Here is a 22217-nt window from a genome sequence, read left to right on the forward strand (position 1 = left end):
GCAGAAAAATAAGGCTAGATCTTGTCTCAGGTCATATAAACCATCATTTAAAGACTATCAGTGTGTTGTGGTTGTTAGAGGCAGTGACACAAAACTAATTTATGGTGACCAGGCAGAAGGCATCCAGCTGGAGAAATCCTCCCCAATAATCAATGACAAAAGAGTCACCTCAGTCAGGTTTTCACTGCAAACCAAGACAGGTCTGACACACTCTCCTTACCCACTCACTCCCCTGCCAGAAAGGGAAAGCTTAGATGAACTAATTGAGCCTGGAATTACGTAGTACCATGGAATATTCACCCAAGATGCAAATGCTCCTGAGCCAAATTTGCCCAGTTGCTACAGACACCCACATTTTTTGGTGTTCTGGGTGAAATCCTTACAAATAAAGGCAACTGCTGTATCTTTATTTAAGGCAAAAATTATGGGAAGCTGTGGCAAGTATTTGGGTAAAAATTACCTGTGACAACAAGCAGTGTTTTACAGTTAGAAGTCTGATATTGCACACTTCATTATATAGAATTCCAGGTGATTCACTGGAATTTATTCTGTCGTACAGTAGAGTGACTTATGATTTTGAAAAAAACTATAGGAATAAATAGACATTACTGTTTCCATCTACAGCTTTGTGCTGTGTTTAATAATCATTCAGGTGAGAGTCAGGTAAAGTAGGTAAAATAAAAATTGCTTCCAATTTTGAAATCACGAGCTACATAAATAGAATCTTTCTTTCCTGTGACAATCCGTAAGCCTTTTATACAAAAGTCTCAGCAGACTGTAAAAACTGAGGGCAGCCTACATATAAATTTAGGATTATCTTCTCTTTTTGAGAGAGAAGAAAATCAAGTGATATTTAAAATTATAGTTTCCCATTTATGGCATTCTCAGTTAGATAATATTTACAATAAAACCAAAACACCTGCACAGTTTAATAGTGTACCATCCAAAAAACTGTTTTATGGAGAGGACAAAGCCATTGTGATCACACCCTATTTTGATGAAATTACAGGAACTTCACCCATAGGAACAAAACAAAAATCAGCATGAATAAATTTGGAAATCTTAGTATGTTTTATAGACTCAGCTCATAGCATATTTATACTGAAAGAGGGCAAGTAGGTCCTGTTTCTTTAGCATTTGCTTTAAAAATCCAATTATTGTTATTATCAGCTGAAAATATAATGAAAGAGAATATACATGGAAATAACCCAAAAATACATTTTGCTTCAGTTATCACCTGTCCTATTAGATACTTGCAGAGGTTTTAAGAAAGGATACATCCAGGAAGTTTTTTATGCTATGGAAAAATTGTATTACTGCATTACATCCATGGTGATATAGCTACACATCTCTATGTTTGCATTACATGGCACTCACTCAACATAAATAAATAAATAACAGTTTTTAATTTCCTTCAAAAGAAAATTCCTCAGAAAGGTTTGAAAGTCATCTTTTAAAATATGGTGTGTGCCACAAATAGATCTTATGGTATCAAAAATAAGAATCATAATATTTAGCATGTAACATAATATATAACATTTAGTGTAAAATGAAAATCAAATAATCAACATAGTGGAATTCCATGAGAAAACTCTGAAGTGCTGTTCATATTGGTAACTGTCCTCAGTGATTATGGACTAACAATTACTTTAGTCTCTACACTCAGTTCCTCAGTTGGAAGGCAGTGAATCTTTCATTTCATTGTTGAAAAAAATGCCCAGAAATGATCAGTACCAAAGGACAATTAGCCATGACCAAGCCACGTGGACTTCCCTTTTTTCTCACCTCTAACTGCATTCTCATCTCTTGCTGCATCTTCCAGCAAGCAGATAATGCCTTTGCCAGAAGAAATTTTGATACTTTGCTATGAAATTTTGCCATCTCTTTCTGTGAATAAGGACTGCTGGATTGTGGTACATGGAGGGAGTCTTTACAACATGGGAGCTGTTCCTTTTGGCCTCCACCTTCACGCCATGATCCCATGAGGATGTTCCTAATGTGGGAAAGTGTGGCTGAAATGAACAACAGGGTGGGACAACTCACAGGAAAATGGGGAGCAAGGGGGGAGCAAGGAGAGAGGTCCTTGTTCACGTGAGGAGAGAGAAGAATCAAAGAATGGTTTGGGTTGGAAGGAACCTCCAAGACCATCCCATTCCAACCCCCTGCCAGGGGACACCCTCCTCTAGACCAGGTTGCTCAGAGCTCTGTCCAATGTGGCTGTGAACACTTTCAGGGATGGGGCATCCCAAACCTCTCTGGGCAGCCTGCTCCAGAGCCTCACCACCCTCCCAGGGAAGAGAAAGCCTGGTAGCCAAGGCCCCCCAGATTCCATTTCTGTAAAGGCAACTGCACCTTGTTATGTACAGACAAGCTCTCAAAGGGGGGGGAAACCTCGAGGGGAGGGAGAAAAATGAAATTATGTTTTTTGTGAAAGCCTGCACTCTCTTTGATAGTTTCTAGAAATGATGAATAACAAAATTTAGGGTACCTATTGATCCTTTGGCTTGTTTAGGTAGCCAGCCCAGGCGAAGGGGGTTGTTCAGAGAGTAAGAGAGGCCAGAGGAGAGCAGGAGCCTAATAAATGGAACTGCTCAAAGAAAGACTTGTTTCTTTTTTTTTTTTTCAACAACTTATGAGTATCATCCAGTGTTTTCTGTGCACAGGAATTAGAGTGAAGCAAGGGCACCACCACAGCACAGTACCAGCTGATACTGGGAGCAGTTCCCCAGCCCCAACCCACAGCTGGAGTGGCACCACGCAGGTCACAGCACTGCTTTCTCTAACATTTTCCCCTTCAACCTTCAACACTGATTCATGAGTCACACGTTATAAGCTTGCCACTAATTCTCATTTAATATGGAACTGGTAACAAGTTTTGGTTGGCATTGTTCCACAGATGAATTGTACATTTTTCAGTGTGGGGAAAAAAAAAAATGTTAGAAGAGTAAATGGAACAAAGGCTGCAGAGGAAACATGAGGCACTAACCCCTACAGCAATCCTATGGCTTCTGTCCCATTTCCACTGATAAATTTCTTACAAATGTATAGGCATGAACTGCAGCAGAAAATTTCATGCTTATATTGATGAGATTAATGGACTATTATCTCATTGCCAAGATTACTTAGAATTGATTTTATGGCCCCTTTCCTCTCACGGGTTTCAAGCTCTGATTAAAGAAAGGCCTTGGCTATAACATCTACACCTGAACTCTGCCAAATTTGGGCCGTGTTTCCATACAGGCTTTTTTTGGGGGGAGCATATTCACGTTTAAGAAAACATTTGCAAGAGACAAACACCCCATTTTTGCAGCATTCTTCCTCTTTCGTATTTCTTTTGCCCTTTTATGTTCTGAGAAATGCAGCAGCAAAGGAGCCTGGTGCTGCTGCTGTATCACAGTAGTACATCACTGGGAATGGGGCTTTCACAGGGTGTTTTAAGGATAAGGGGCTTTAATGATGTTTTCCTCAAAGTCAGCACCAACCCCAACCCCATAACAGAACAGTAAATAGCCTGCATGTTCTTTACTGACTTGCTAGAAACACCCTCACATGGCAGTGGTAAAGCAGAGAGCATAGACTTGGAACCTGTAGATATAATTTCTTATATGGTAAAGAAATAAAATGAAAAAATGGCACTTCTGGTACTCTCACATGCCTTCACAGAAATGAACTGCAGAACCTTCTTATTCTGCACGCAGTTTTAAGATTACTGCTGGTTTTGGAGGATTACCTTGGCTGTGGATATAGTTTTAAAATGATAAATTACTGATTAAAACTGAAATAAATGTTTAGCTGACTAATTTCATCTAGAAATAGTAGTATATCATTGGTAGCTGAGTGAGAAGCAGAGTGAAATATAAATATATCAGCAGAACTACATCTCCCACCTGACACTAAAGAAAATCACTATCCATCTGCTCCTATCACGTATTTGAGCATGGCCACTGTGGTAACACATACCCCTTTCTATAGTATAAATTTATTTGTATTTTATTTTGTATTTGTATTTATTTTCTATTACCCAAACATGCTAAAAATCCTTATATACATGTTCATTATTCTATTTTTCAGCATGCAATCATAACTAGTTTTCAATTCTGAAAAGAAGCCTAGAACAACTCTTAGAATAAACTATTTTATATTGTTAATATTATTATAATGTTTTTAATTATATAATTGAATTTCTTTATACACTATTTTTTAATTATACAGTAATATATTTATATTCTCATATAGCCTTATGGTTATATAGTTATATACTAATGTGGCCCTATATACAGAAGTCAAATTTTTACAACCAGTTTGAAAGCAGCTGTTTCTAGATAAATACCAGATTTAAGAAAAAAAAAACTTGAAAGAGAAAGGTGGGGCAAATATTTTGTATTTTGTGCAAGGGATTTCACACGTTTATCACACAAGTTGTACCTTAAGGGTTTGAACCCCAGTCCAGCCTGTCTGATAAAACAAGGCTGGTCAGACACTGCTGTGTGGGCTCAGCTGACATTGGCACCTCCACACTGAAATCAAATACCTGAGGTGAAACCAGCCCTGCATCCCCAGGGGAAGATGGATTTGATGACTCAGGAGGTTGCAGCAATTGCAGCTTGCAAGGGATAAATTTCCAGCCCTCTCACCCTCCCAGCTGAGCTGCAGGCCTGGGGAGAAGTCATTTTATAAACACATCTAATCCAATTCTGTTCAGCGCGTCAGGCAAATTGAAGGGAGACAAGTACATTCAGAAACAGGCATCTGAAATGAACTTCACACATGAAATCAATCTAACAACCTGAAAAATAATGCATTTGGTGACTCATCTGAATGTCAGAACATCAAGAGCTGAAGAAGGGAGAGACTGGAATAACAAAGTCCTGAGAAGTGCAAAGGAACGTCCCCATCCCTCTGCTCACAGAGGGAGGAACAAACAAACAAAGATTCTGGAGTGCACAGGGATGCCTGGGAAGATGGAAGAAATAGAGTATCAAAGTCTTCACTGAAAAAGTATTTCATCCTTTCCATTGTACAATCAATGATTGTACAATCACTTATAGACAAGTGAAAGGAAAAATACACAAGAAAAGCAGCTGCTGTATTTCTGAGGTAGATATTCACTGAAATGTAGTGCACAGCCCAATATTAAATAGTATTACAGTCCAGATTCTCCTCAGAGAACTGTTCTTGTGATAGAGCCTTGCAGTAACATTTGCCATCTCTTCCATATAGTGATCACATCTACTAGCCTTTCATTAAATGGCAAAAAATTAATTTTAAAATTGCTTAAAATTGCCCCTGAAAAAAAAAAGAAAAAAATTAATTTATTCTATAATAAAACCCCTTCCAGTTGGCCAGACCAATCTGGTAATGGGAAAAACGCCTCCTTCCTAAATGCAAAAGGTGATCAACCAGACAGACAAAGATTCTCCAGATCCAACCTTATTCTAATTCCAGGGATGTAAAGCAGTCCTTAGGGTTGAAAAATACAGTAGGCCTTGCTAAATTTGTGAGTTTTAACATTCTGCCCTGGATCCTCCTCTACTCAGAAAAGCTCTGTCCTCTAAAAAGGTGAATATTAAATCACATGTCATTTTTCCAGTCTTTGTTTTGACAGAATTATGAGCCCATTAATAACAAAGAACATACCTGAATATAAAAAAGACTGCAAAGTTTTAGCTGAAAATTGTTCAGCAAAACAAAGCTGAGCTCTGGTTGTACCTTAGGATTACATTATTTTTTTAAAAGAAGCAAAAATAAAAATTACAATGCAAGGTCAGCAGTGAAAGAATAATGAAACCACACCTCTAGACATGGATCCACGTAGGGCACAGGAGGAAAACTTCCTCAGTTCCCAGATGTGAAGGGCTGACCTCCCCTGGCTGCCTCATATCCCCCCAGCCACTCTCCCTCCCCCTCCTCAGGAGGAAAAAAATCATCAGGACAGGGGGAAAAAATAAGGTGGAAAAGCTCAGGGGTCAAGATTAAAACAGACAATTCATTTACCAAATACTGTCATGGGCAAAACAGGCTTGACTTGGGGAAAATTAATTCAATTTATTGCCAATTGGAAGGGTGGGAGGCAAAGACAAAAGCTAAACCAGCTTCCCCCTACCCCACCCCGACTTTTTTTCCCCAGGTTGAATTTCAGTCCTTCATACCTGACTCTTCTCCTTCCTGTTCCCTGGAGCAGTGGGGTTTATGGGCAGCCCATCCTGCTCCTCTCAGCTGCTCTTTTTTCCATCCCATTTTTCCCTCCTCCACCACAGTCTCCCCAGGGGCTTCCAGGGAATCCCAGTCCTGGTACCTCCTGCCCTGCCCGGGGGCTCTCAGGGAGCTCCTCCCACCTAGAATACTTTTTTTTTTTTTACCCTCACCATCAGTTCTCTCCCTCCCTTGTTTGGTGATTTTGTGGGTGATTTTTGTTTGGTTGGTTAATTTTTTGTGGGGTTTTTTTGTGTTTGGTTTGGTGTTTGGGTTTTTTTTGGAATATCACGAACACAGATTCTCTCTGAAACCATTTGTTCTGGCCCTTCTTTCTCCTACCCTGGCCTAGAGCTCATATACTCTCTCCTGTCTTTAGCCAGCTTTCCCACATTTAGGGACTCTTAGGTGACCTTGGCAGAATATGAGCATTATCTGCCCCCATATAATAACAGTTTTCTCCAGAGGGTCCTTACATTTACTTTATTTGTCCTTTACACTTATTCAAGCCAACACAAAGGGACCACAGGGCAGTGGTGAAGCTGGACCTAAATTTTAATTCTCATTCTAGATCCTTGATTGGTTTTATTCCACTAGAGGCAAGCTCTCAAGACATAAACAGAATTAAAAATGCATGGACTGCACTTAAAACGTAATATAATAAATGAAATGCGATACTGTTACTTAATAGCCTCAGCTATTGAAAGTTCAAAGCCATTCTGTATTTCAATTATAAAATGAAACATCGTTGTGTTCAAAGGAAAAACATCCACTGAGACACAAAAATCCCTTCTGGAGGTTTTCTTGTGCTATTTCCCTATTTTTAACCCAGAACTCCAGGGGAGGTGCTGTCAAATATCAGACCCATTTGGTTCACCAAACCAGGTTATCAAGGTGACCTAATTTAGTCTCTCACTGATGAGGACCTTTCCATGAAAGACTCCACAGTCTCCAATGGTTTACTCTGCTTTAGTCTATTAAGCACTGAAAATTAATAGGGCATATTTCTTTATATTCCTAAAATATCTTAATTAAAAATGCTTTAAGAAACACTGTTCAGCTGCCAGCTGGGGTCGACTCACCACACCATGAATATTCAGGAAACATGTACAACTGAAATGATTTGCTGTGGAATGTCTTGATCCAAGACCCTACACATGGTGCAAAAAAACCCCCCACTTAACCAAAAATAGCATCCTACAGAACCCCAAGTGCAGCTGTCACAGGTATGGGCTCTCTAACAGATTTTATTATGATTATTGTGAAGTCTGTTCTTTTTCATTGCAGGTTTAATTCACAATATTTGTCTGTTTTTAAAAACTGTGATGCAGAAGATACAATTACTGATCATCTGTGCAGGCACTATAACGTGCACAATATAAATTTACAGCACAGACACAGAAATCACCACAGTAAACAGTTTATGTGGTGATTTTACCCTTTCTTAAATGTGTTACCACAGAGGTGCCACAGCATCACTGATGGATCAGTTCTGGGCAGCAGCAGGTCCTGTTTAAATTGTCTGAAATCAGCTCTGCTCAAAATGGGATCAGTTCCTGATCTCTCCTCCCTACAGTGCCCAACTACCAAAACCTTGCCACATAAATTCAGAATGCTTGGATAACATATAATGGAGAAAAGAAATACTGAGAAAGCTGAAAGACCTCAATGAGGTTAATAAGAAATCTCTGTATCACATAGATCACCTACTGTGTGTTGCTGTAACTGCATCAGCAGTGCAAAGAGGCAAGTTCCACTCCTAGCTGGGATTTTTCAAAGGCTAAGGAGTAACAAAAAGCAACTTTCCCTCACCCTTCATTCACCAAAAGACCTTCATCAGATTTACCATGAAAAAAAGCAAGTGCAAAAAGAGCAAAATGGCCTAGAGGTCTGTAGAGTTGTCATGAGTCAAAGTATGACCAAAAATACATTTTTGCAGTGAACTTTTCAAGCTTGACTGTCTGGGACTTACATGACAGAAAGCAAGAACGTCAGAGATGGCCATTGAAATATTCCATGTGTGTGCAGACACTTCCTACTGCTTCTGTTTCCTCCTGTATCAATTTTTGCTAACAAAAAGGGAATGGGGAAGGACACATCACACATCCTTTGATGAACTACTGTTTCTTATAATGTATTATATAAATACACCTTTTATGACTGCAGTGTTTTTAAACTCTGGTACATGGTGGTGTCACATCTCTACAGACAATGATTTTTGGGTGATATATCTCTGTATTTTTATGTATCTATGATACATTTCTGTCCTGGTAACATGCACACACCAGAGCAGCTACACACTACAATCAGAGTGTAAAAAGTAGATTGAATGGCTGCCAAAGAACAATTAAAAGCATTTTAGTTGACCAAGCTTGCAATTTAAATTCATTTGAAGCCATTCCCACTGCATGCTCTGAAGCAATTAAAGGCTGTTGCAGATGCTCTCTTGGATATGAACAGGATGAGCATTTGTGTTCTTGTCTGAGCAGTAAGAAGTTGTTTTACTCTGCTTACACTATAAAAATCCATCTAACCAAGATTATCAGAGGTTGGTGGAATGTCAGACTACAGTCACTCTGATGAGTTTTGAGATGGAAGGCAACTGAAAACTGCATCAGTGCCCATGGATTCAATGCTGAGTCATGGAAGTGGGGCAAACCCTTATTTCCAGCTACAGTATGAACAGGAGGGGAAGAATCCCTTTACCAGGAAAGTAGAGATTGGTTTCAAGATACAATTTTTATAGCTAAGCTTTAAAAAAAAAAAAAAAGAAAGAAAGAGAAAGAAAAGTGAAACCAAGTTGTAGTGGTGTCTTGGGCTACCAACAGTGACCCAAAACAATGCTGGTTCTGACAAAAACTGATTCAATTCCTACCCACCTTGCAGGCTAATGATCCATGGTGGCCATAAGGGTGATTCCTGGGGAGAAGTCCTTCAGAGAAATGTCTGATACCACTCTTTTATAATTCCCAAGACAGCAGAGAAAGTTCATGAGCTTATGCTGCATGGTGAGTAAATCTTGGGCCAGAGCAGTTCCAACTCCACAGTTTCTCCTGCAGCTGACTAACAGCATCCTAAATCCTGATTTTCTATTTTTGCATTTTTTGAATAAGTAATTCTTAGCTTTTAAGAAAAAAACAAACAACCTTTAGTATTTAAATTTTGCTACTTCACTTTTTTCCCCCCATAATGTAGGATCCTTGTCCTTCCTTTTCCATTTTAGTTTGGAAGGTCCATTCATTCCTATACACTTTAAAAAAAAAAAAATCTGGTATTAAGTAGGATCCTACCAAGTGTGTTAAGAGTCTAAACTCTGGGATCCAAGAAAGAGCTGAAAATTCCCTGTGTTTTCTGTTGGTTTTCAGGGTTTCCAGACAGACAAATCTGAACAGGAGGCCACTGACAGTATTTGGTTTACCCACAGCCTGATAAAGAGAAACAGAATCTTCTATAGCCTTGAAATTATTAAATCACATTTGTGTGCTATAAAGAAGACCTTTTGACTGTGCTTAAATAATATTCATAGGGGCTTAAATAGTTGTTAAATAAACTAAGCAAAATCACAGCAGAATATATGAGAATTCTTTAGAAATGCAGTGCTCAGAGAAAATATTGTTGCCAGTGGTAATCCACGAAAACACCAGGGTCAGCTTTTATATTTCTTACTGTCAGGTTATCCTCTAAATATTCAAATTACCTTGTGATTACTGCATTATGTCTTTTTGAAACATACATTTCTTGAAAATAGCAAACATGTTGCAATATAAGCAAATAACAGCTCTGTGCTCGAGAGCTGCCCAGCCTGGAGGAGCACACCCAGCAAACAACAGCTCCACAAACACAACCTGCCTTTCTGTGCCTTTAAGAAATATAATTAAACTGGATGAAGACAGAGCAAAGCAGGTAAGGCTTTAGCATTTTATGCTCCAAATGTGGTGATCTTTTGATAAGAGTGATTGATTGTGTCTGGGTAAGTTTGCTTAATATTTGCTGTGGACACTGTCTTGACTGAGGCTCAATCAATCACTTGGAACAGGAAATCAGGGCTAATGCACTAAAACAATATCTGTTATGCACTCAGTTAATCCATCACAGCTCTCCTGGGCTGTGTCAGAAGTAGCCCTGTGAGTGGATGTGGACTCAAAATGGACCTTGGAGCTTGTTTTCAATCTAAAAAAGATTTCTTGATCAACTGCTTATAAAATTTTAACTGTACAGGAACCACGTTCTCCACCCCAGGTTCAGTTATGTTAGGAATTTGAAGGAAAGAAAATTTGAATAAATCAAATTTAAAATAAATCAAATTTGAAATAAGTGCAGTGTATCTTGTATATTTTTTTAAATAAAAAAAAATGTATTAAAGTGTATGGAGTTTGATGTTGTCAAATTTAACAGCAAAAGCCCAGTAGCTTGGATGGACTTCAATTCCCATCATTCACCATATTATTTTTTCTAATAACTTTCTAAACTCTTTGTTTGTTTGTTTGTTTTTCGTTTGTCTTTTTTAAGTGATTGTTAAACTTTATTATGTTTTACATGTGAAATAGTCCCACTGCTTCTAGTTCCTTATAGGTCACAGATAAGCTCACATGGAAAAGTACATAAATACCCTTAAACAAGGAGAAAAATGTAAATGACTTGGACATTTGGATTTCAGGTGCCTGTCCACATACCTGACTCAGAAGTATAAAACATTTGATAGTTGGAAATTAGGCCTTAGAATAGAAAAAATTAGGAAATTTCTCCACATGAAAAAGAGGAAACATATCAAATGCAGATTGCTTTCCTAAATTTATCATCTCATTCCTCATATACAAGCATTTAAAATTTAAAAAAATAAAAACCAGGAGAAATTTTAAACCCCAAGGAAGAGTGTTCTGTGCAGAGAGACCTACAGGAGAAACACCTGAATGACAGATGTTCTTTAGTCAAGTTCCTCTGAGTTGCTTTTAGTTTAGTTAAGTAATGATTTTGTCACTTGGTTTGGGACAGAAACAACCACGTGACTGGAGTTAATGACCTGGTTTCTTCGGTACTGAGCATCAGGCTTTTAAATTAAAATTCTCATCTCCAATGATGTCATGAGTTCCTCTTCTCCTGCAGAATTGCTGTTGTAAAAAGAGAGCAATAAAAAATTTGTGATACCTCTCAAATCACAGGTGTCCCTAGGGCAAGGGAGGTGCAGCAACACCAGCCTAGAAACAGAACACAATTCATGTTCTAGGACACACAGTGTTACACACACATTGGACATCACAATCAGCCAAACAGAATTTGCCTCCTCAAGAAGAAGTGGAGGCCTCAGGGAGGTCAGCTATTTTATATTATATCATCATTACATACTATATTATTATATTTTATATGTATTGTAATTATACTGTTAATAATTAGCAATAATAATTATATTATATTGTATTATAGGTTGGAGTGTCTTGACTAACTCATAATCATAACAATCATAAAGAACTATTAAGGAAATATTAACCTGTTACTTACATGAATAGCCTTATGTTATGCTGCTTATTTATTGACACTTATTTGCTGTGTATTTAGAACTGACTGTTTGGAACACACAGTCAATAAAACACAACTGTAAATCTGCCAGTTGAAATAATCCCCAGAGGAAGGGGCAAAATCCTGTGGAAATCATTAGATTTTGTCACAGGAAAGACTGAGCTTAATGACTTCCTTTGCCTCTTCTCCAAGTCCTTAGAATTCCTAGTACATATTCTGCCTCTTTTGAAACTTCAGGGGGTGTGTGATCATTAATGACTGATCTGCCCATGGTGCTGTCTACTTTTAAATTCACATGCCCCTTAATCATGACCACGATTTAATTAACATCTGTAGTTCTCATTCCCTCATATAAATTCCCCTAAGAACACCTGTAGTGAGTCATCAATGGGAAACTCATAATTTCCTGATTCTTTCATTAGATTTCTCTTTGAAGGACTGGAACTTGCAGAGTTCTCACCCCTGATTTTCTTCAGCCACCAAGTGTCTCTCAGAACACTGTCCAGCCTGACATCCCCCTGGGCTGCAGCGACAGCAGCTGTTTGACACCCAGTTTTATTTGGTTTTTCTATTGTCTTCTGGGTGACATTTTGACAATAGCCAACCACTTTTGTGATCCAATCTTTTGCAGGGAACAATTTACTGCTGTGAATAGGTTTATGGATTCTCCTGCAGAGCTTGAAGAACAACATCAATGCACTTTGGAGCCCGTGAACAGTGACGGACCTGGAGAAGAGAACTCAAATGGAGAGTTTGGACGTTGTAATTACCTTAATAGCCACAGTGTCAAGCTGGAAACATATTTATACTTATGTACAAAGTATAAAAATGCAATTAGGGAACATTGACCATATAGGAAATTTAAATTTTGTATTGGTCCTCTGAACAGGCACACAATGAGGATTAGAAATTAAATTTTTCTCTTACTGCATCCCTGATATTGTCTATTTTTTACCATTGCTCTATTATTCAAACTTGAGGTGCCATAGGCCACATCTTCAATCTTGTTTTAGAGGAGATTTCTTTATGCCAGTAATTGAATGGTAGGCTTTATGTCAACTTACTTGTTTGTTGACACCGAGCACTGTCACCAGCTGTGCCTATAACAATGATTTCTTTTGTGACATGTACGTCATTATCTCCTCCAGGAATTTGTCCAAGGCCAACAATTCACTTCAAATAGTTATTCTGAAAACCATCAGAATGAAAGTACTTTGAAATATTATTACCTTAGGACAAAAACGATGCACTGATTTATCTGTGTGCAATTTCTTCCATACCCTTGGTCTCTCTACACATGAACAGAATTTCACCAAGAGCATGGATTTAGAGCTATGGCCATAAGGGAACTCAAAAGATAGCAAGGGGAAAAGGAGATTTCCATTCTGTGACATAATTAGCATTATTATTAATATTTAACATTATTGCAGAATATTTGGTTTTGTTTCTTTTTTTTATTTTATGACTGATATCATACAGTGCCACCTCCATCTTCCTGCATGCAGAGATGAAGGCGTGAAATGTATATTTACTCCATGTCCTTCATCTCCCATCATGGCATTGGTCAGAATGCAATGTCAGGCCTGAAAAGGTCCACTGGTTAATAAATCCCATTTTCACCTCTGACCTAAGTCCACAACTGATCCAGATGGTCTGATTTTGTTCTCAGCTTAGGATCTGCTCGATGTTTCCCTATCACTCACAGTGTGGGCAGACAGGCACCTCTGAGTAAACTCAGTCAAGGTGGTGACACAGTTTGAGGCGTGTGGATTGTTGGATTGTGCTCAGATAGCATTTACTGTCTACCCTGTGCATTGAAAAAATCACAGAATCATGGAATGGCCTGGGTTGAAAAGGACCTTAAGAATCATCTTGTTCCAACTCCTTGCCACAGACAGGGACATTTTCCACTAGCCCAGGTTGCTTCAAGGCCTGTCCATCCTGGCTTTGGACACTTCCAGGGGTGGGGCAGCCACAGCTTCCCTGGGCAACCTCTGCCAGGGCCTCCCCACCCTCACAGGGAAGGATTTCTCCTCAATAACCTATCTACCCCTGCCTTCTGTCAGTTTGAAACTATTCCCCCCTGTCCTGTCCCTCCATCCCTTGTCCAAAGACCCACTCCAGCTTTCCTGGAGCCCCTTTAGGCCCTGGAAGGGGCTCTCAGGTCTCCCTGGAGCCTTCTCCAGGTGACCCCCCCCCAGCTCTCCCAGCCTGGCTCCAGAGCAGAGGGGCTCCAGCCCTTGGAGCACCTCCGTGGCCTCCTCTGGACTCTCTCCAGCAGCTCCACGTCCTTGTGCTGTTGGTTCCCCCATATCTGGAGGCAGCTCTGCAGGGGGGGTCTCACCTGAGGGGGCAGAGGGGGAGAATCCCCCCTTCACCTGCTGCCCATGCTGTGGGATCAGCCCAGGACAACTCTGATTTCTGGGCTTCCAGGACACAGGGCCAGGGCACATTGAGCTCATCATCAACCAACTCCCCCGTGCAAATTCATGCAAACAGCCCCATGATATGCATACAAAACAGTTTCAAACACATATGTTTCCTTTAATAACTACCTTGTCTATAATAATGCATATATAGCTGTTAGCTTTTCACTTCGTAGCATTCCAAGAATTACAAGATAAAAGGTTACTGCTCGTGGAATGTCACACTACAAATGCCACATCCCATTAAAACACTGGTGCTCCTGTAATCAACACAATTGTAGTCCAAACAAAAGCTCAGAGTGCTGCTGAGTGAAAGATGAAATGGATACTGTCACTAAAGATTCTTGAAACAAGTTATTTTTGCCACTTGAAACAAAGGACACGAGAGCACTTTTAACACCTACCTTGGCGTATATGAATGTAAAATGCAGGGATTTACTCCCATCAGTATAATAGTTCCTTCAAGCCCCTCTCTCCCCACTCCCACACAGGCATACATTATTCAGCGTGTTGGAGACCATCTGGAACTTGCTCCTGAAATAGCCCAGGACTTGATGACCTTCCAGATACACTGCAAAAACCATTTGTTTGACAAGGGTTTGGAAGAAGGTTGTGGGTGTGTTGTTTCTGGAAGGATTAAGCAGGCTATTTTACAGTTTTGATTAATGCTTGATTTAATTTACTATTTGTATGTGACTGTTTCGGGTGGTGAGAGGTCAGCAGCCACTTTAACTGCTCAGCTTAATGAAGGCTGGTTAATGAAGGTGGTTATTGGTGAAATGTAAGTGTGCACACAAGCACCCCCTGGCTCCAGGCCTGATCCATGTCCATCACAGTCAGTGAGGAGCCTCTCACTGCTGGGGGTGGTGGGTTTGTGTAACACAGGACCTTCCCTCTCCTCAGAGACCAGCTACACTTGGAGAGTCAGCTGTGACAGCACATCTGCAGCTCACTGTTACACCAGCTACTGAACACCAAATCAAGTCTGTAAAGGCTGGTTGGTACCCCTGTGATAAGTGATACACACAAAAAATATATATCCTGAAGAATCATGGCCTGTGTGAGCATCTGAAGAATTAATCCATAAACACAATTGCACATAAGTAGTGATAGAAAACTGCCAGTTGTTCATTCTACTCTTGCTTCCCCTTTTCCTTTCAACTGTCCATGTTTTAAAGCTGAGAGTGTAGAAACTTGTGAATAGCCCTTGTGGCAAGGACAAAGTTTTTGAATGTGGTGTGAAAGATGATGGATGATCGATGGTGTGATTAAAAGAGCAGAGTGTGGAGAAGAGGCCATGGTCACAGTGCTGCAATGAGGTTAATGATCTGGCTTCGGTTATTTATATGAAATAAAGAATTTCAGCAGCACATAGTTTGCTACTTTCTGACAGTAAAAGAGCCTGGTCCCTCACGTAGCCATGGACATGATACCTGAGTAAACACCAAGCAGGGTTCGAAGCAAGAAATGTATTTCTGTACATAACTTTGGTAGAAATTTAGAAAGATATCTCATAATTAACCCCAGATGATCTATATGAGCAAGACTGTAAACAGCTACTTGGGTTTTTTTGGACTAAAAATCAGGGATTTACAATTAAAGGCACAAAAAATTGTGTTGCAGACCATCCCTTGTAAGAAATATAATATCTGTAGAGTAGAGGGCTGAAAAAAAAGATCTATGTGGACCTGGAATGACAAAACACACCAGAAAATGAATGAATAAATGAAGATTCTATAATTTGCTGGGATGGATGAAGGACCATTTGGTGGTGCACCTTAGAAACAGCTGAGTTGTGCTGCATTTCTACAGGAAGGACTTACCTGTGCAGCACACACTGGATGTTCCTTCCTGCTTCCTGAACTACATTCCTAATTAATTACTGGCTGTAAATGTAGAAGTCAAAGACACCTTATTCCTTTACTACCATATTTGTCCTCAATAACAACAGGTTTTGATTTTTATGCCTGCTGGAGCGTTTCATGACATATTTTGAAAATACACTCATTTTCTCTCAGGACTGATTGACTGTACACATGTAAATGCTGTGGTGAAACCCAGCTCAGTGTGTCCTCTTTCAACCTCATTGTGGACAATGCCAAAAGGTTTTCAGGATTTGGAACATGAAGCCCCCAAAGCCAGTCACCAACACAGCCTTGTTCGAGTTGCCAGTTTAAGTAACTAATGTTTTCATTTCGAACCCCATTTCTGTCTGGAGTGCTGCACTGCCATGCAGTACCTTGTAATAGTGCATGTCTCCAGCTGTTTAAGTTGCTTATTTTTCAAAAGGTTACTCATAAAGTGCAGGTCATGGGGATTAAGTCATGTAGCTCCCATGGAGTACAGCAAGAATTTCACAGTTGAATCCCTGCAAATTCTTTTGGGAAACGTATTTATTTTTAATGAGTCATTAATCACTTTGCTGACTTCACAAGGTCCAGAGGCAGCCTCACATCAGCAATTAAGGACAGTATTTGTGAATTCTAGAATCAGAACTAGAAATTGCCCTATTTACTTGACTGAAAGGCAGATGCCCTGGTAGACTGGTGGATGTGGCAAACTGACTGGTGAGACACAGGCTTTGCTGTTTGCATTCAAACAACTGGCAGGACAGTTCATCTTAAAATAGAGCTGGGCATCCACTAAAAATTATGATAAAATGTGTCAAGTCAAGCATTAAAACCCTTCAGCATCTTAAATCACTAGAAAACAGTGTGCACGTGGTTTGTTCTCACAATTAATTCCAAAAATTTCCATGGCTGGTAAAATGCATAATATATGAACAATGCAACTTGTGAACCACTTCTGAGCCATATCTTTTCAAACTCAAATTGTATTTAGGAGAAGCATTTTGGGGTTCAACATCACAAAATGATTGAAACTATTGAAACCACACAGAGATTAATCAGTGGTGTTCTCTCACAAGTCATAAATTGATAATAATACATTGATAGAGGGGAAGCTGCTGCTTTGCAAACACAGGTCACTGGTGAAACTATGAACATCCACACCATGTGAGTACTGAGATGAGCAAGAACTGGTAAAGAGATCAAATAATTACTATTATTATGGAGAATTTTTATAGTTGAGACTTATCTGAAAGCAGATAGTTTTGCTTATGCATATGTAAAACCATATGGAGAGGGAAGGTGCAGGGAACAGGAGTGTTGTGATGATGTATTGATTAGTAAAATGTTGGGGGTTGGGGTTTTTTAAGGAAGAAGACTCTTTTGGACAGAAATAGTTCTTTCTACATCAGCCCAAGTGTAGTGGAAATCCAGTAGAAATCCAGAAATACGTCCAAGTATTCTCAGTTAGTGAAAAATGAATTATAAATTTTCTGCAGTTAGGGAAAAGTTCTTTGAGTTCCAGGGAAACCTGCTACACTGGCTTGGATGGAGTTAATTTTCTCCACAGCAGCCCCCATGGTGCTGTGGTTTGGATTTGTGATGAAAACACTGTTTTTAACACAGGGATGTTTTATTTACTGCTGAGCAGTTCTTACACAGCCTCAAGGCCTTTTCTGTCTCCAGTCAAACCATGCAGTGGGCTGGGCCTCCAACAGGAAGCTGGAGGGGGCAAAATAAAGGGAAAATAACAACCAAGGAACCCCTCTAAATGTATTTTCTGTTTTATCAAGAAAAGAGAAGGTGTTGTTACCTACAACAGGCTTTCTACTCTGTTCTTCCTGGGTTTGGGTCAGCTGAAGAAAAAACATTTTAGAGCATTCACTGTGTTTCAAAATCACAAGCAGTATGTAATGTGTTTCCCAAATCTTTATCTGATTCAAAAAATATTCCCTGCACGGTTTGTTGCACTGAACTCTGACCAAAGAGTCAGTACAATTTGGAACATTATGGACTTAGCAACAATATAATGAGATTTTTTCTTTTCTTTTTTTTTTTTTTTTTCTCTTTGAGAGCTCTGTAAGAAACCATGAAAGGGCTGAATCTGAGGGTAGTGGTGACTTTGGGCATCGCTGCAGGAGCCAGCTGGTGGGAAGCTGGAAGCAGGGCTTTGACTGAATTCTTAGGGCTAAGAGATGATAAGAGGCTCCACAGTCCTGTGGAGTTAAGCAGCCTGACAAGGTGAGCCAGGAGCAAGAAAGGAGCTCTTAAAATCTTCAAATCAATTCCCTGGAAACATGGGAAATACAAGAACTACAGCAGCCATACTTTTTTGCTTAAGAAGAAAGTCCCAGCATATAGTGAGGCTCTGAGGGAGCAGCTTTCTTCCCAAACCAGATGATTCTGAAGCATTTGCCTTTATTATTGATTCCCTGAGAGAAATCCAGCTATGCAGGAGTGTTAAAGGACTGGGGAGGGAGTGAATATATACACAAGTGAGAGATCCTGAATTCACTGTTGCTTCATTCAGATCAGTTTATAGAAGTTGGATAATCTTCTTACTCTGTGGATGTGACGATGAATTTAATGTATCACTGTAGAAAAGCCAAGAAGCAGAAGTGTGCTGAGAATTTGAGCACAACCAACATTTGTGCAAATGGATTTGGTGGCATTTGTTTCAACATGTCAAAGCAATTCCTGGTATGTGGGAAAAGATGCAAAAATATAAGGGGTTTACTGGCACATCACACTGATGGCACGGACTTTGACAGATGCCATTCCTTCAACAGTGGAGCTGGTTTGGGTGCAAATAGAATTTGAAATACCAAGACAGGAATTTTGAGAAGATAAGGGGAGTTGAGCTCTTAATTTAGTTTTACACTTTGTCAGTTGTTCCTGTACTCGACTGTCTGAAATTCTCTGGGATGAAAGAGCTGGAGTTTATTGCAGCCTGCAGAAAATGGCTAATTTGGTTTATAATGGGGCAGGCACAGATCTGACTCCAAAGCAGTAGGAAGGTTGTGTTCTGCATGAGCTGGTTCCCTGATTGGAAAAGGTCCATAAATGCAAAGACAATCAGAGTGGGATTTTTACAGCCTCCCCCTAACAATTGCTCACAGCAGTTTAGTAGAACTGACTGTAGGCTTTCCCATCTTATTTTTCATTAATGGTAGCAGAATAAAGACTGTCAGTTGAGTTTTTCTTCTAGGGAAACTGTTTTAATGGTGAATGAGCAAGAGTATTCAGGTGAGAGGGAGCTTCATGTGGAGAATATATTTCCCTGAAATATAAATGTTTAAAAAGCAAAATATTTCATCTGATTAGCTTGACACTGTTGTTGTTATCATTCAGTTTTCCTACATCTTATACTTTACTGAGAGTTCTACAAGCTAATAACTAATACAATAAAGCACAAAACCACAGAGCAGAACTGGAACAAGAAGCAGGCTAACAGGACAGCTGAACTGAAATAATAATAATAAAAAGACTAAAATTTTGAGATTTCTTGTTCTGTTTCCCAACTCACTTTCCACGAGTCTTATCAATTCCCCAATCAACATTGCTGTACGAATTTTTAGCCAAAGAATGAATAAAGCTCTTAAAAAGACTATTAACTGCAGCTATTCCAGAGCTGTGACTTCTGAATTAAAGGTCATGACAGTTATGAATGAGGTTATGGGATTTTTCACTCTACTACTTGGGCTTATATCTTCAACAGAAGTGGAAATTTAAACCAGAAACAGGATTGCAAGATGACAAATGAATGAAACTCCAAACTACAGAAAGCAGGGTAAGAGGAGGTCATTCCTGAGGCAGTGCAATGAATTTGGGATGTTGATGTTTTGACCAGTGAATAGATCACTGAAGCCCAACGCCTGGTGCTGGCAATGCAACACTTGCTGCAAAGCTTTATCTTGAGAAAACAGCGACCCATCCTTCAGATTTTCCTCAGACTGGCTGACTGAACAGGTATTTAAACCAATATCATAGACCTTTTTTGCCACCGCGAGTTAAAATTCTCCTCTCCGTTTTCTGATCTTTCTTGATTCTTCCCTTCCCTCTCTGCCCCAACAAACCAGTGATGGTCACGTTTGCCTCTCCCTGCCCCTCGGTGTTCCTGCAGCAAGCTTGGCTGGCAGCAGCACTCGTTTCAGAGGAAAGCAGAATTAAGCAGGACTTTGTCGTCATAGCAAGAAATCAATGATACACTGAAGCACTTTTTAATTAGACCACTGCGGTCCTGAACTAACCCCGAGTTACTAAGATTAAATAATTGCTTATGGCATTCTCAGTGTGTAGTTCACCAGAGTGAAAAGGAGACTATTGACTCAACTGTTAAGTTTTGAGAACTGATGAAGTCTGCTGAGTGCAGAAATTCTTTTTAGCACAAAAAAAAACCAATGGAGTTTTATGACCCAACTCCTTTGAACTATTTTAATTAAGGACTACTATGATAAGAAAGAAGTTGAAAAGCTATTTAGTGGGAAGACAGGCTCCCTTTTAAATGTTGACTCATGAATTCAGCACTTTCAAGGATATTACTGTACTTTTGGTCTTTACTTTTCAAAGCCATTAACTTCTCCCAGCACATTTCTATCTGTGTCATCACAGGAACCTGTTAAAGTCGTATCACTTAGACATCTATTCTCTTTCAGTCACCTTTGATTTTTTCCCCTTTTCTGCCTAAATTTAGACATACAAATTTGAATAAACGACTGTCTTCAGCTTTACATTCAGATTTTCTGTAGGTGTAATCTGGCACAAATCCCCTGACTGTAGTGGAACCACCTTGACACACGACTTGAAAACCTGGCCTTAAGAACTCATTATATTTAAAAGTGTAACTAATATAACTAGACATTCTTTCAAAAAGGTCATTGTTACATTCACTTGAATAATAAAAATGTACAGGGAACAGGCTAAGGGAAAATGGAATTTTTAAATGATAGTAGAGCAAGAACAGAATTAATATTCTATATTACAGAACTATCAATAATTATAGAATTATGTAGCATGTGCATCAAAGCATATACAGATGTAGAAATAATTAATGTTTCTGAACCAAGTATATTCATGGTCTTTCATCTTCTTTCTTAACATATAAAACAAATACAAGCATGTGAACTTGTATTTGATGGTGCTGAGTTCTTCCATCAAAATTATACCACCCGCGCAAAACAAAAAGGAATATTTGCCCTTCAAAGTGTTCCACGACAGAAAATCAGCAGAGCACTCTGGGCTTGCTGTTTTTAGAGGATATTCAGACTGTGCAGTACGAGTTTCAAAATCCCACCCGGTTTCTCACTGGCTTGGTAGGGCTTTAAATTCCTGCACGGAATGAGGCTCCTGCCAGTCCCTGGAGGGAAGCCCCGGCAGCAGCAGAGGCTGCCAGGACACAGAACCTGTTCCACTGCTATTCCTGCCCTATCAATCATTTGCAGTTTAGAGAAAGGTGAGCTTCTGTGTTGAGATATAAGCCATTCATCAAGGTTAGGGGAAAAAAGGAAAAGAAAAACTTAGTTTTACAGGCAGATGTTCAGGCGGGAGCAGCAGGGACAGGATGAAGAGAAAGCCGGAGGAACCGGAGGGGTGAAAGCTGGGCAGGAGCAATGCCCCTTCCTGGGCACAGAGGCACAGATCTGTGCCATGTGTGTGCTTTGCTTTGAAAACCTTAACCCTGACCTGGGAATGGTGTGTGAAGCACCAACTGTGAGGCACCTACACAGGCTTTGGGAAGAAACATGGCACAAATGCAGGCTCGGACTGAAGCCCCTGGAAGGGTCGGTCATTACCTGGCCGCTGGGGCTCGTGTGTCATTTGGCGTCTGACAAGCTGCAGGCGCTCACCAAGTTTTCCAAATCACAAACAAAAGATCTACAAACTTGTCCTGCAGCAAACAGCGCCTTAGTAATTCCTGCCAGCGTGATTCCCTTTCTGTGGCATTACAGGATTGCTGATGGGGACACCCACGGTGAGGGGATAATGGTAACAGGGCACTTGCTGCTCTGAGATGCCACAAGGGGACAGGGAAGGTGTTTTTCCAGAGTTAAGTTTAATAAACTGAATTTACACATTGCTGTAAGGAAACTACCTCCCACGGTACCAGATTCAACAGCACCTCCCGTAAGGATGATGTTCTTTTTCATCAGGAGATCTGTGAGTTTCTCAGCAATAAGGACACCCTGTTTTCTGAGAGACATTAAAGGCAGAGCTGCACAGAGACTTCACTCATTCATGG

The 22217-nt window shown here is 39.8% G+C and overlaps 1 protein-coding gene and 1 long non-coding RNA gene across 13 annotated transcripts in view; both read right to left on the reverse strand.

The window, feature by feature from the left end:
- The window catches only part of RBFOX1 (RNA binding fox-1 homolog 1), a 1158532-nt gene that overhangs the window by 815819 nt on the left and 320496 nt on the right, over positions 1 to 22217 (reverse strand). The window lies entirely within an intron of this gene.
- Positions 1 to 22217, reverse strand: part of LOC113952596 — a 41007-nt gene that overhangs the window by 14777 nt on the left and 4013 nt on the right. The window lies entirely within an intron of this gene.

This window comes from Corapipo altera, unplaced genomic scaffold (genome assembly GCF_003945725.1).
Source record: "Corapipo altera isolate COAL_440 unplaced genomic scaffold, ASM394572v1 98, whole genome shotgun sequence".
In the NCBI taxonomy this organism is placed as follows: domain Eukaryota; kingdom Metazoa; phylum Chordata; class Aves; order Passeriformes; family Pipridae; genus Corapipo; species Corapipo altera.